This window comes from Taudactylus pleione, unplaced genomic scaffold (genome assembly GCF_031769625.1).
Source record: "Taudactylus pleione unplaced genomic scaffold, aTauple2 ptg000218l, whole genome shotgun sequence".
NCBI classification, from domain to species: domain Eukaryota; kingdom Metazoa; phylum Chordata; class Amphibia; order Anura; family Myobatrachidae; genus Taudactylus; species Taudactylus pleione.
The window spans coordinates 7,956,589-7,972,017 of NW_028284620.1; positions in this window are offsets into that span (position 1 = coordinate 7,956,589).

The following is a 15,429-nucleotide window of genomic DNA, read 5'->3' on the forward strand; positions in this document are numbered from 1 at the left end:
GCCTCCCGTCAAAAGCCGGCCCACTGACATCACTAGTGATGTCAGTGGGAGTGATTTTGGCTCTGATAGAGCCAAAATCACTCCGGAGCTTGCGGTTGAAAACCTCAACCGCAGGCTCCGGCTCGCAGTTTCGATGGTCGCGATGGTCAAGACCATCGCGGCCATCAAACTGCACGCTCGTATAGCCTGTGGGTGGTCACCCACAGCTATACGAGCGTCCAGGAGGACGCTCCTTTTTCATGGAGGCCGGCCCTCATTCAGAGCGTGCGCTCTGCTCAGAGCGTACGGCTCTGAATGAGGGCCTTAGTCTCCAAGAAAACCATTCTGATTCAGAATTGCACACAATGTGTATGCAATTACACTTGTTTTGTGTCCATGGACCTAAATGCAGATATTACCTCTATGCCGAACTGCACCCATCTATGCCCCTTTCCAACCGCTTTGGAAGTAGCCATCATCATTGTCAGTGCGCACTTACACCAGCTCTATACCTGGCACAAGAGAGCTGTCCAGAAATGTACAGATCTCTGTGTACGCACAATTACATAGCCCACAATTCCGTCCACAAGACCACTACACTCCCTCACTCCACTTAGCCTAAGTGTGAATGCCCCGTCATTGCCAGCCAGTTACGCCTCTCTAACTGCAAATGGAGATGCAACGTAATATTCTGAAATAATTGCCTGTTGTTGCTCATAGTTGCGTATGCTCGGATGCAGTCTGTGCTAGAAATCACTAGAATCATCCACAAAATGGATTTCCGTGCAACTCTGTATCAGACCCGGAGTGTGGATAAGGGAAGACTTGTTACTGAGGGGATGTAGTCACCATCCTGACGCAGGCAATGCTTGGCTCCAGAATACTGATGACTGCAATCCTGACGGAAAGTATTAGGGTTAGTAAGTAGGGGGAGGATTATGCTGCGGGTGGGGAGGGTAAGGGTTAGGCTGCGGGAAAGGTGGGTTATGGGTAGAATATGTATGCATCAGGATTTCCACCATCGGGATTACACTGCCGGGATTCTGACCCAGACATTATTAGTGCCGGGATTGTGGGATTACGTCCATCTCGAAAAAATTAAGCATTTTTGGAATGTCAGCTTTAACTGATTAACACTATGCAATAAACTCTGAAGAACACCATAGAAGAGTTCCTTTTCCTTGCTTGTACGCATTGGGATTTCCACCATTGGGATTTCGACCACTGGCATTATCAGCGCTGGGATAGCGTACCCAACCCGTTACTGAGTCCATCTAGGAAAAATTAAGGATATTTGGAATGGCAGCCTATATTTTAGATCATGCAGTCCTCCAGCTGCTGTGGAACTACATATCCCAGCATGCCCTGCCACAGTTTCAGCATGCCCCAATAGCAATACTATGGCAGTGCATGCTGTGTAGTTCCGCTGCAGGCGGAGGGCCGCATGTTAGACACCCCTACCCCTGTTCTAGGTTGACACCATTGAATAAACTGTGAAAAACACCATAGAAGAGTTTCTCTTCTTAGCTTGCAAGAGTGTATTGGTTACTGACTCTGATGGTAGTTTATATCTGAACAGTTCCCGCTCAATGTCTGTGCCAATAAACTTAGTTGCTGAAAGGTTCACCCTACTGCAACAGATTTGATACTCCAGGAGAATTTCCCAAGCCACTGGGAACCATAGACACCATGGCTAAAATAGAAGAATTACTATAATATCTACTTTCTCTATATTAAACTTTTCAGCAGACGAGAGATGAGAGGAAATGGAAAGAGACAGAGACTAGTTCAAACTTCCATGGAATTGTCAGTGCATCCAATTCTTCTGTCCCTAGAATTTAAATTTGAATCTTGATATTTTAGCAATCCTTTTTATCAGCAACTGGAAGACTTTGTAATGTAGAGACCTTTCTCCTGTAACAAATTGACTGCCTAAATAATGATGCATTCACTTTCTTTCAGCCCCAGGTAAAAGTTTTGATATCTCCGACATCATACTGTAGCTGTGCTTCCAGACAGTGCTATGTATGTGTGTAAACTGTATGTGTGCTATGTATATGTATGTGCAGTGCCAGGTATGTGTGTACAATGTGTGTGTGTGCTGTGTATATGTATGTGCAGTGCTAGGTATGTGTGCACTGTGTGTGTGTGTGGTGTGCCATGTACAGTATGTGTGCTATGTATATGTATGTGCAGTGCTAGGTACAGTATATCTATATCTGTTTACTAACTGACAAAGGGGAGGGAGCCAGTCCCTTACTTGCCAGGGGCGCTCGGACCCCTAGATACACCCCTTCTTCCAGTACTCTGAGATATTTCCCTAGTACTTATTGAAACTGATGGACTTCTTGTATATTGCACTATACATGTCAGGAGATAAGCTCTCTTGCCTGTAGCACTGAAATATGTCATCACTATTAGCCCTTCTAGACTTTTTGGTAGTTCCAGATAGACTGATGTTGTACACTTGCCAATATTCTCTGTGCACTGGCTACAGAAAGATGTCTGAGGCGGAATTTCGGCAGCTCTTCCCATGTCATTGCAGAACATCCAGCTGTACAGTCCCCTTCTCTGCTAGTACTCAGCCCCAGGTGGATAGCACGGGCATTGGTGTGTCACAAATGTTGACCCCTCTATCACCAGGATGTCATCCAAGTATGGCTATATCTTGATCTCCTGTTTTCTTAATTCAACCACGGTCATCAGTACTTTTGAAAAGGTTCATGGAGACGTTTCATGGTTGAAATGCAGATAGGGGAATTGGAAGTGTTTTCCCATGATCCACACAAAGAAAAACTTCCTGTGCTAAACTGAAACTGGAAGATGTAAGGTAGCGTCTTAAACATCTGCTGTATGGATGATTGTCCCTTGTGCTAATGGCCTTAAAGGAAATTACTAATTATATACAAACTATCTGGAGTTGTCAGTCACCTCATGCCCAGGAAAGTCTGAAATTGACGCCTTATCCCTTCCAATGTGAAGTAATTGGAGAAATTGTTATTGTGTGACTAAAGCTTGTTGACTGTTCTGCGTAAATTCTAGCGCTGCTGAGTCTGACGAAGTCCTGAACTGCACAAAGATAGTTACTTTTGAGTATTGATGGAGCTCTATCTTGTATCCATTTTATATGATGTCTAAAACCTTTGGTCTTTGACAGAATGTAACCATTTGTCTGCATACTGCTCAATTCTGCTCCAGCTGATGCAAGTGAGGACTGACCCAGGCAATGATCAGTGTGGGGTCCTTTGGTTTTGCCCTTCACTCTTTGGGGAAGATGTATCAAGCCTTTGAGAGACATAATGTAGAGAAGTATCAAACTTAAAGAGGACAGGTGGAGACATACCTCTAGCAACCAATCAGCTTCTGTTATTTTATAGACTGTGCTAAATAAATGATAGAAGCTGATTGGGTACTATGGGAAACCTCCACATTATATCTCTCAAAGGTTTGATACATCTCCCGCTTAATCTTGACAGCTCAAAAAGGTTGTCTAGAGGTAGAAGGAACATTCTACCTATTGTATTTCCTTCCTGGTTTTTGGTTATTACATCTCTGAATGCTAACATTTGAAGTTGGGAATACTTAAAATGTGGTACATCTGCCCCTAATTACATTCTATGAAATAAATAAAAGCTGATTGTTCGCTATGGGTAATATCTCCTTCTACTCTCTCTAGGTTTGATACATATCCCCCTTGGTTGGACCTTTACTCCTGTGACAGTCTGATAGACTACCTTAGAGGATTTCACTATCATAGAATCTAGTTTCTCTCCAAATCAGAAAGTCCTTTCAAATGGAATGTTAGCAAATCTCTTTTCAGACTGCTACCCAATAACAGCTCTTCTGGCCATGATTGTTGATGTAATAGATATTTCTGAAGAAACAATGGTCTCTAAAGAATCATCACACAGAAATGCAATTCCTGTTTGTATAATATCCATACTTCTTAACAGGTATTGCCTGATTACCGTCTCCTCTATGTCCGTGTGGAGTATCTCTTTTAGATTTCTAGGCACTGAGTCGCTGATGATACCGGATTTAAATGTGGTTCCTCAAGAACTATGAAGTTTTGGGAAAGCACTTTGCATTTAGGGTCTATAAGAGGATCATCATCTGCAAGAATTGTAGTTCTAGCATATAGGCTGACCATGGCTTCATCTACTTAAGAAACACAATTCCATTCAGTCTCTTTTCATCATATAATTTCGCATTAGCCTGATGTTTGTCTAGCTGTTTTCATGCATAATGGAGTAAAGGGCAGATGTTTCAAGCTTTCTAAAGAGTGGTCATGTTATAGAATTTACTTGATAAATGCTGATTGGTTGCCATGGTAACCTCTACTTGTACACTGTCCACTCTTTAGGGGGTGGATTCATGTCCTCTAAATCCTTTACCACCTCATGTCATGGGAACATTCTGGTCTTGCAGCTGTGCTCTTCAAAAAAAAGATCTTTGTACTGATATGGATTTTGTTGTTTTAGTCATTCTCATGGCCTTATATATGTTTTTTTTTAGCAAAGATTCCACATTATCCAAATTACATTTTCTGTGTGTTCCTTCAATTTCTCCAGATTCATCACTAAGGGAGTCTTCCAATACCTGCAGTAATCCAGTACTGAATGAGAATATCCATCCTCTACATTTATACTTTAAAAAGATCTGTTCTTGTAATGGGACCCATACAGCTACGTTGGATTGCTCCAATTCCACATTCTGCCGCCTCAGGTCAGGGAAATCCAACATTGCTGGTGAGTCACGATTTTTAAACATGGTTTCTTCCCTAATCTGCCGACGGTTCGGTAGAACAGGGATTTGGGCCGTAGATGTATGGCTCGCACAACTTCATGTCTAACACATATCTTCCTTAGTAACATTTAATTCTGTTTCGCAAAAATATGTGGGTGGTTCAATAAGTAAAGTAACCAGACCTCTCGTTTGTAATGTTCTCTATTTCATTCTAATTTCCCACCAGGCCAGAGCAGGTAGACCACCGCTTCCCCTCGCAGCCATTAGACTGCGCCTCTTATCAGTCATACTGTCCCAACTTCAGTTGTAAGATGGCAGGGCAGATGGAACATGTTTAAACATTAAGTAGCATGATCAGATTTCTGCATCTAAAGGGCACACATCAGCAGAAGAAATTCATCGCCGGAAATAGGTTTGATGCTCTGCCTTTGATAACGGCAAGACAGACGTTCAAGATGATCAGCAATCCAGCCCGCTAAACACGTCCACCACAGATGTCGATTTGTGTTGCATTGAAGGTCTGATTCAGGAGGACAGGCGCTTTCATGTTATTGAAGAAACACCTGGGTGGAAGGCAATTCGCAACCGATGGTGAAGCTCAGCATGCCGTCATTCCCTTGGCTTCAGGCACTTGGCACGGATTTCCTCTATTAGGGATAGATGCCTTGGTGTACCATTGAAACAAATGGTTAGATAAGAATGGGGGCTATATGGAAAAAATAATCTGTACCAAGGCCATACTATTGATATGTAGATCTACTAGTTGAATAAATTTACGCATTGAGAGGTCCTTATTTATTGAATCACCCTCGTATATACTTGTTTAAATGTCTAAAACGATTATACATGGCTGTTTTTGTCTCTGTACAAAAAAAAAAAAAAAAGAAAGCATTTTCGAGTACAAAGTTTATTAAAATCTTTATAATACAGGGATGTCTATAAGTGTGGAAACACCCTGATAAAAAGGAAATGAGTAAGGAAATATTAATCCAGTGTCTACACATATGATATAGGAGTGGGGGAAAACTTTTGTCCTTGTCCTGCATTGTTTTGTATTACTATTAACTGTCTTTCTTGTGTGCTCATTTATGTACTGTGTAAGGCGCTGCGGAACCTTTGTGGCGCCATATTAAAAAAGGATAATAATAATAATAATACACACATCTACCTAATGAACAATAAATGATGACATACACAGTAATTATGTACAGGAGTTTATACAGATATTAACAACACTAAAATCAACACTTAATTTGGTGCAAGCTACTATTTTGTAAGTTATATATAATTAACTGATTGATCTGCCAACAAAATAGCAGCAGCAGATGCAGAAAATATGGTGTATTTTCTATATAGAGTATAAAGGAAATATTAAGATCTGCGCAGTCGCTCAATATATGGATAATTATATATCCAAAAAGAATCACAAAAGTGCAGCTATATCAAAATGTATCAAATGGAGCTATTTGTCCTAACTAGAAAAGGGGATTTTTGTCTTACCTGTAAAATCCTTTTTTCTGAATCCATGGAGGAAACTGGGACTCTCATGCTGCGCTAAGGAACCGATGCCCAAAGACTGCATCAGCCAAGGCGAAGGTGTCAAAGCTGTAAAATTTGATGAAGGTATGGGCAAAGGACCATAAGGCTTACAGAGTTGCTCCGCAGAGGCACCACGGTGCCTAAGAGGCCCCAACAGGCCTCATAGAATAAGCCCTGAGCAAGGCTGGAACCGGTTTCTTTGCCAACAGGTAGGCCTGCTGAATAGAGAGGCACAATCAATGAGCCAAGGTTTGTTTAGAGGCTGGCTGGCCAGCCTCGCCTGTGAGCATCATAAAGGATGAAGAGAGAGTCTGATTTGCGGAACTCCATGGTCCAATGGACATAAGTGCGAAGAGCCTGGATCACATCCAGCGTAAGTAGAGATGACCTAGAGTCAGTCGTTTTTTAAATATTTGAGGGAGGTGGGCAAATACCTCTTTTTTATACTGCTGCGATATAGTTTGATATACTACAGCCATGGCCAAAAGTTGAGAATGACACGTATTGGTTTTCACAAAGCTTGCTGCTTCAGTGTTTTTAGACCTTTTTGTCAGCTGTTATACTGAAGTAAAATTACAAGCATTTCATAAGTGTCAAAGGCTTTTATTGACAATTACATTAAGGTTATGCAGAGTCAATATTTGCAGTGTTGACCCTTCTTTTTCAAGACCTCTGCAATTCACCCTGGCATGCTGTCAATCAACTTCTGGGCCACATATTGACTGATGGCCGCCCATTCTTGCCTAATCAATGCTTGGAATTTGTCAGAATTTGTGGGTTTTTGTTTGTCCACCCACCTCTTGAGGATTGACCGCAAGTTCTCAATGGGATTAAGGTCTAGGAAGTTTCCTGGCCATGGAGCCAAAATTCCGATGTTTTGTTCTCCGAGCCACTTGGTTATCACTTTTGCCTTATGGCAAGGTGCTCCATCATGCTGGAAAATGCATTGTTAGTCACTAAACTGTTCTTGGATGGTTGGGAGAAGTTGCTCTTGGAGGATATTTTGGTACCATTCTTTATTCATGGCTGTGTTCTTAGGCAAAATTGTGAGTGAGCCCACTCCCTTGGCTGGGAAGCAACTCCACATATGAATGGTCTTAGGATGCTTTACTGTTGGCATGACACAGGACTGATGGCAGCGCTCACCTTTCCTTCTCCAGACAAGCGTTTTTCCAGATGCCCCAAACAATCTGAAAGGGGATTCATCAGAGAAATAACTTTACCCCAGTCCTTAGCAGTCCAATTTCTGTACCTTTTGCAGAATATCAGTTTGTCCCTAATGTTTTTCCTGTAGAGAAGTGGCTTCTTTGCTGCCCTTCTTGACACTAGACCATCCTGCAAAAGTCTTCGCCTCACTGTGCTTGAGGATGCACTCACACCTGCCTGCTGCCATTCCTGAGCAAGCTCTGCACTGGTGATGCCCCGATCCCGCAGCTGAATCAACTTTAGGAGACGGTCCTGGCGCTTGCTGGATGTTCTTGGGCACCCTGAAGCCTTCTTCACAACTATTGAACCTCTCTTCTTGATGATCCGATAAATGGTTGATTTAGGTGCAATCTTACTAGCAGCAATATCCTTGCCTGTAAAGCCCTTTGTGTGCAAATCAGTGATGACTGCACGTGTTTCCTTGCAGGTAACCATGGTTAACAGAGGATGAACAAATGATTTCAAGCTCCACCCTTCTTTTAAAGCTTCCATTCTGTTATTCTAACTCAATCAGCATGACAGTGATCTCCAGCCTTGTCCTCATTAACACTCTCACCTGTATTAACGAGAGACTCACTGACATGATGTCAGCTGGTCCTATTGTGGCAGGGCTGAAATGCAGTGGAAATGTTTTTGGGATTAAGGACCCGATTCAGATTCGCTCGCTAAGATGCATTTGCTCGTAGCTGCCGATGGTTCGATTGCATACGTATCGCAGTGCACATGCGCGAACCAGTGCGAGAGATCAGGAAGCGTGTTCGCTCACTGTGCATAGGTTGCCTAGCAGAGTGACTGACAGGAGAAGCTGTTTGTGGGTGGTGACGGGCTGGCCGCTAGAAACTGAGTGGAGTTGCGAACGCAGGCATGCATGAGCGTCTCAACGCAGTTTCAGAGGCGTCCATACTTTAGAGGCAGCGTCATAATACATATCACATGGCTGGATTTTACACTGAAGTGCTTGCACTGCTTGCGGTAGGGTCAACCACAAGCGCTGCGCTCGCATCCGATGGTACTCGATGTTACCAATGGCTGCATACACTTCCTGAAGATGACGTGCGCAAGTGGGCGTCTGCATATTCAGAGCGATCGCACGCAAAGACATAGTGGGTGTGCTTATGTTTTGCCGTGTGATTGCCTGCCTTGCTGAATTTGCATACACATCGAGTGAGCGGGTCTGAATCAGGTCCTAAGTTCATTGTCATGGCAAAGAGGGAATTTCCAATTAATTGCAATTCATCTGATCACTCTTCATGACATTCTGGAGTATATGCAAATTGCCATCATAAAAACTGAAGCAGCAGACTTTGTGAAAACCAATACTTGTGACATTCTTTAAAACTTTTGGCCATGGCTGTAGAGTCAGTAACGTCTGAAACTGAAAAGGATGGAACCATGATCTCCTGATTGATGTGGAAATGGGAGACTACCTTAAGGAGATAGTCTAGACGGGTACGAAGAACTGCACAGTCTGGATGGAAAACGAGATATGGTGCTCGATGGGATAACGCCCCCAAGTCCAAAACACGGCGTGATGAAGCAATAGCTAGCAAGAAAACGGTTTTCCATGTCAGCTAATGGAGATCAACTGAGTCTAACAGCTCAAATGGGGATTCCTGGAGAATATGTAACACCAAGGCCAAGAGCCATGGATGTACTGGAGGAACAAAGAGGGGCTGAATGTGGAGGACCACCTGCAAGAAAGTCTGAATCGCAGGGGAATTGGCCACACAGCGTTAAAATAACACGAGGGCAGACACCTGTACCTTTAGAAAAGCCAAGTGGAATTCCAGGTCTAGTCATATTTATAAGGAGTATAAAACCCTTGAAAGATGATATACAAGAGGATATTTACGCCGGGCAGAACACCATTGAAAAAAAGTCCGCCAGACACTATAATAGATCCGTACCGAGGAGGGCTTTCTGGCAGAGAGCATGGTCTGGATAACCAGATCAGAGAAATCTCTTGCTATGGACAGACTGTGCAAGTCTGCGTACCAGGACCCACACTAAGAGAGCAATTGGAGGATAAAAGGTAGACCAATTAAAAGGTCCACGGGACTGCTAGGGCATCTACCAAGAATGCCTCTGAGTCTCTGGTTCGGGAGCCGTACCGAGGCAGCTTGTTGTTGTGGCTGGAGGCCATCAAGTCGATGTACAGACAACTCCAGCGACGAACCAGCATCAGCAACACTTCGGGATGTAGGAATCACGCGCCTGAATGAACATCCTGCCTGCTGAGGAAGTCCGCCTACCAATTCTGGACTCCTGGGATACAGTCCTCAGACTAGACGGGAAAAAAACCATTCCACCCAATTGAGAATGCGGCTTACTTCTCTAATGACAGCCAGACTCTTGGTACTGTCCTGATGATTGATGTATGCGACCTTCGCTGCCCTGAGTTGGAGGAAGGGCCTGACTAAGAGCGCAGACAACCGCTCGAAACTCCAGTATATTTATCTGGAGGTCTGTCTCGTGAACGGACCACGGGCCCGGAAATGAGTGACATCCTGTGATTACACCACTGCTGCTTATATGGACATCCCTAGTCAGAAGGACTCACTCCTGTATAAGGAATGGCCGACCCTTGTTGCGGTGAGATGACTGGAGCCACCACGAGAAAGAGAGGCGCACCTACCTGGACAGTTGTTTGGGCTTTGAGATGTAGAGGAGAGCGGTTCCACCTCTGCAGATGTTCCAGTTGTAGAGGACTGGAATAGAATTGTGCATACTCCATCATGTCGAAGATGGAGACCATCTTGCCCAGAACCTGCATACACAAATGTATCGAGACTCTGCGCGGTTTGAGAAAGTTCTGGATTAGGGACTGAAGGGATTTTGCGGGTTTTTAGAAGTGGTGATGTTGCCCATAGCAACCAATCAGATTTTAGCTATTATCTTCTAGAAGGTGCTAGATGAATGTTAAGTAGAATCTGATTGGTTGCTATGGGCAACATTTGCAATTCTAAAAACCCGCACTTTAGTAAATATACCCCAAGGAGAGCACCCAGATGGAGCATGTTTTGAGATGGGGTCAGGCTGGACTTGCGCCAACTGATCAGCCAGCTGTATGACTGCAGTAAGTCCAGGGTAAGACTGATATGTTCCTGTGGAGTGTCCAAAGACTGGGCCAACAGAAGGAAGTCATCCAGGTATGGTAGAATCCGGACCCCTTTGAGGGAAGGGTGTGCTGCCATCACAGCCGTGACCTTTGTGAACACGCGAGGTGCTGTAGAGTCCAAAAGGCAAGGCCCGAAACTGACAGTGGTCTTTTTGGACTGTGAAGCGGAGGAATCGCTGATGATCCTCCTGGATAGGAATATGTAAGTAGGCATCCTGAATGTCCAAGGAGGCCATGAAATCATTTGGCTGCAGGGCCTGTATGATTTAAGGAAGTGATTCCACCCTAAACCTGGGGACCGTTAGAAATATTTTGAGCATCTGGACATTGAGGATGGGATGGAAGGAACCATCCAGCTTTTCAACGAGGAACAGATTTGAGTAAAAACCTGTACCTCTCTGGGGAGATGGGATAGGGACTATCAGGGAGATTTGATTTGCGAGCTTCTGAGTTTAGGCCTTCCTCCAGGGAATCCACCCATTTACCCAACGCTTTGGCTACCCAGGCCGAAGTAAGAGCTAGGCACACGGCAGCGCCGGAATTGGCATATATGGACTTTAGAAAATGTTCCATCATCCGGTCTCTGGGGTCCTTGGGAAAGGCCACATTAGGAATAGGAAGAGTGGTTGACTTAACCAACCGTGCGATGTGTGCATCCACATGGGGAGATTCCCACTTTCGATCATTAGGAGGAAGAGTTAGGAGGAGGACAACCGTTTGGACACCAAGAACTTCTTGTTAGGGAGTGACCAAGCCTCTGCCAAAAGATCCTCCAATTGAGCAAAGGAAGGAAAAACGAACTGGTCCTATTTCTTACATTTGAAGGGGATTACTAAAAACCTGGCATCATGACAGTGAGATTTAGGGGAAACAGGAGGTCCACTCTCCGTGCGCGCAGGCAGCTATGCGCAGAGAGGGGAGCCTCCGAGGCTGGTGATATAACAGCATCTTTGATAAGTATATCTCACCACCTTTACCAAAGCGTCAACATCGATCTGTGCCACGTGGTCCTCCTGAACAAGAGAGGACATCCGAAGTCTGGGACAATTTTTCCTCAAGGTCTGAGGAGTCTGACTGAGACTCGTATTCTGCATGTAAAGGCGTAGAATTCCCCTTTCTGGGAACTATGCGATTAACTGAAGGGTCTAGCAAGTGTTGTAAGGAACTAGAGACTGTAGCAGGCCCTGGACTGATTGGGACAGCCCTTGAACCCAAGCAGGCTCAGAGAGGAGATGTTGTGGAGTCCCCGAGAGTGGGTTGAGGTCCCCCCGATGACGGCTGCAGAAGGCTGAGGGGGCATGGAAGCTGCTAGTTCCCACATGGCATGCGACAGCACAGTTGCCCATGTCAGTTCTTGTGAGGGGGGGATTAACTCAGAAAGGGACTCATCCTGTACCTCCACAGAGCAACGTTCACAAAAGCCAGTGTGATTCAGGGCTGAACAAGAAAAAAATTATTATTTACAAGCTCTGCAAGTATAGGCACGCAGCACAGGAGTACCCCTCTCCTGGGAGGTCGTGGCAGAGGTCCCTTGGAAGACATAGCTTACCTGGAAAAACTGTAAAGGCACGCGAACACACATAAAGAAACTAAGTGTTGTGTGGTGGCAGGAGCACTGAACAGAGACACCACAAATAAATTAATAAGTGGTCTAGATTCAGTGCATCCGGAAAGTATTCACAGCGCTTCACTTTTTCCACATTTTGTTATGTTACAGCCTTATTCCAAAATGGAATAAATTAATTTTTGTCTTCAAAATTCTACACACAATACCCCATAATGACAAAGTGTACAGTTTTTTGGAGATTTTTGCAAAATTAATAATAAAAACAAAACAAAACTAAGAAATCACATGTACATAAGTATTCACAGCCTTTGCTCAATACTTTGTTGATGCATCTTTGGCAGCAATTACAGCCTCAAGTCTTTTTGAATAGGATGCCACAAGCTTGGCACACCTATCTTTGGGTAGTTTCGCTCATTCCTCTTTGAGCACCTCTCAAGCTCCATCAGGTTGGATGGGAAGCGTCGGTGCACAGCCATTTGCAAATCTCTGCAGAGATGTTCAATCGAATTTCACATCTGGGCTCTGGCTGGGCCACTCAAGGAAATTTACAGAATTGTCCTGAAGCCACTCCTTGAGGTCAAGAGCGCCCTGGAGCAGGTTTTCATCCAGGATGTCCCTGTACATTGCTGCATTAATATTTCCCTCTATCATGTCTAGTCTCCCAGTTCCTGCCGCTGAAAAACATCCCCACAGCATGATGCTGCCACCACCATGCTTCACTGTAGGGATGGTATTGGCCTGGTGATGAGTGGTGCCTGGTTTCCTCTAAACATAACGCCTGGCATTGACGCCAAAGAGTTCAATCTTTGTCTCTCATGGTCTGAGCCCTTCAGGTGCATTTTGGAAAACTCCAGGCGGGTTGCCATGTGCTTTTTACTACAGAGTGGCTTCCATCTGGCCACTCTACCATACAGGCTTGATTGGTGGATTGCGGCAAAGATGGTTGTCCTTCTGGAAGGTTCTCCTCTCTCCACAGAGGAATGCTGTAGCTCTGACATCAGGTTCTTGGTCACCTCCCCGAGTAGGCCCTTCTCCCCCGATCGCTCAGTTTATACTGCCGGCCAACTCTAGGAAGAGTCCTGGTGGTTCCGAACTTCTTCCATTTACGGATGATGGAGACCACTGTGCTCATTGGGACCTTCAAAGCAGATATTTTTCTGTACCCTTCCCCAGATTTGTGCCTTGAGACAATCCTGTCTCGGAGGTCTACAGACAATTTCTTTTGACTTCATGCTTGGTTTGTGCTCTGACATGCACTGTCAAGTGTGGGACCTTATATAGACAGGTATATGCCTTTCAAAATCATGTCAGATCAACTGAATTTACCACAGGTGGACTCCAATTAAGCTGTAGGAACATCTTAAGGATGAACAGTGGAAACAGGATGCACCTGAGCTCAAGTTTGAGCTTCATGGCAAAGGCTGTGAATGCTTATGTACATGTGATTTCTTCGTTTTTTTTTTTTTTTTTTAAACTAAATTTGCAAAAATCTCCAAAAAACTTCTTACACGTTGTCTTAATGGGGTATTGTGTGTAGAATTTTGTGGACAAAAATGAATTCATTCAATTTTGAAATAAGGCTGTAACACAACAAAATGTGGAAAAAGTGAAGTGCTGTGAATACTTTCCACATGCACTATATATGGAACACTAAGCCCCAAACACAGTGAAGTGACTACTTATAACAAATACAGTAAGAAGGCAAATAACCAACTTTCAGCTAAATAATGTATATCAATGGCATAACATGTGTACCTATAGGTGAAATGTATATCAGAATGTGTTGGTAAAAATACTAATGAGTATTAGACACTAAGGGGTAAATTTACTAAAGTGAGAGTTTTTAGAAGTGAGTTTTAAAAGTGATGTTGCCCATAGCAACCAATCAGATTCTACTTAACATTTACCAAGCACCTTCTAGAAGATAATAGCTAGAATCTGATTGGTTGCTATGGGCAACAACACTTAAAACTCACTTCTAAAAACTCTCACTTTAGTAAATTTACCCCTAATTCTGAAAAACAGTAATAACTGTGACTACATTAATTTACTAGCAAACTGCAAGTATATTGAAATGTATGAAAAATAATAAACTGTTAGGTTAACTATCAAACAGACAGACCCAGTATACTGTTCAAGTGCTGAAATTATATGTATATGTACTTCTGTGAAGATATATACATTTATAGAGATATTAGGTACAATATTCCCTGCAACAAGCACCAATAGGAGAGGAAGGGGATTACTAAAAACCTGGCACCACGACAGTGAGGTTTAGGGGAGACAGGAGGTCCACTCTCCGCGCAGGCAGGCTGTCTTGCACAGAGAGAGGAGCCTCCAGTGAGGAGCACATAACAGATACCAGCCAAAGGGGTGGGGGTGGAGAGAATAGGGAAAAGTTCCACCCCCATCTAGCCAACCACAGGGACCTGTAGCCTAATATGGCATCCCTGTTTGCATTTAGCGTCCCTGGTGGTCTAGAGTTAGCACAGAGAAGGCTGTACACCGCTGCCCGGACTACTGACGGCTGCCCCCCCCACCGACAAAAACAGCTAGAAGTTCCGGCTCCCCACAAGTAGGGAGCCGCTTACCTGTCCCCCCTGTCCAGGCCGCGGCTGCCCCCTTGTGCCCTGGAGTTGGCTGGCGACACTGACTAGGTAGTCAGTGAGCCAAAAAAACCTGGTGTCTGGGGATGCAGGTGGGGTATAGGGCCTGTGCTGCCGACAAAGTAGTTAACTCCTTGGTGCCCGGACTCCTGCAGCTCCCACTATACCCAGGGTCCACCATAGGATGAATGAACAATACATATAATAAAAAAATTCAATGGGTATATACATAAACTTAAAACATATAAAAGCAAACACACTATATTCAACTAGGAGCATTTTAAAGCAGCTGGATTATATAATTGGTTCTCCTATTATAGTCAATGATTCAATGCACCAGTATTTAAATTAAGCAGAATGCATTGTGTTCTCCATTAAAGAGAACACAGGAACTATATGGGCATTAGTTCCTGATGAGACAGCAGGCTGGAGCATCTATACCGGTGAAACATAAGAGCAAGAGCCAGCAAAGTTCTGCAAGATTGTCCGTATTTGGTCCGAACGGAGAACAAAGAGCATTCTGCTTAATCGTAATATTAGTGCACTGAATCAGTTATAAAAGGAGAAGCAATGATATAATCCTGCTGCTGAAAAATACTCGTGGTTGCTTTTATATATATTTTTTTTATTCTATGGATTCCCATTTCATGTTTTAATTACATGTATTT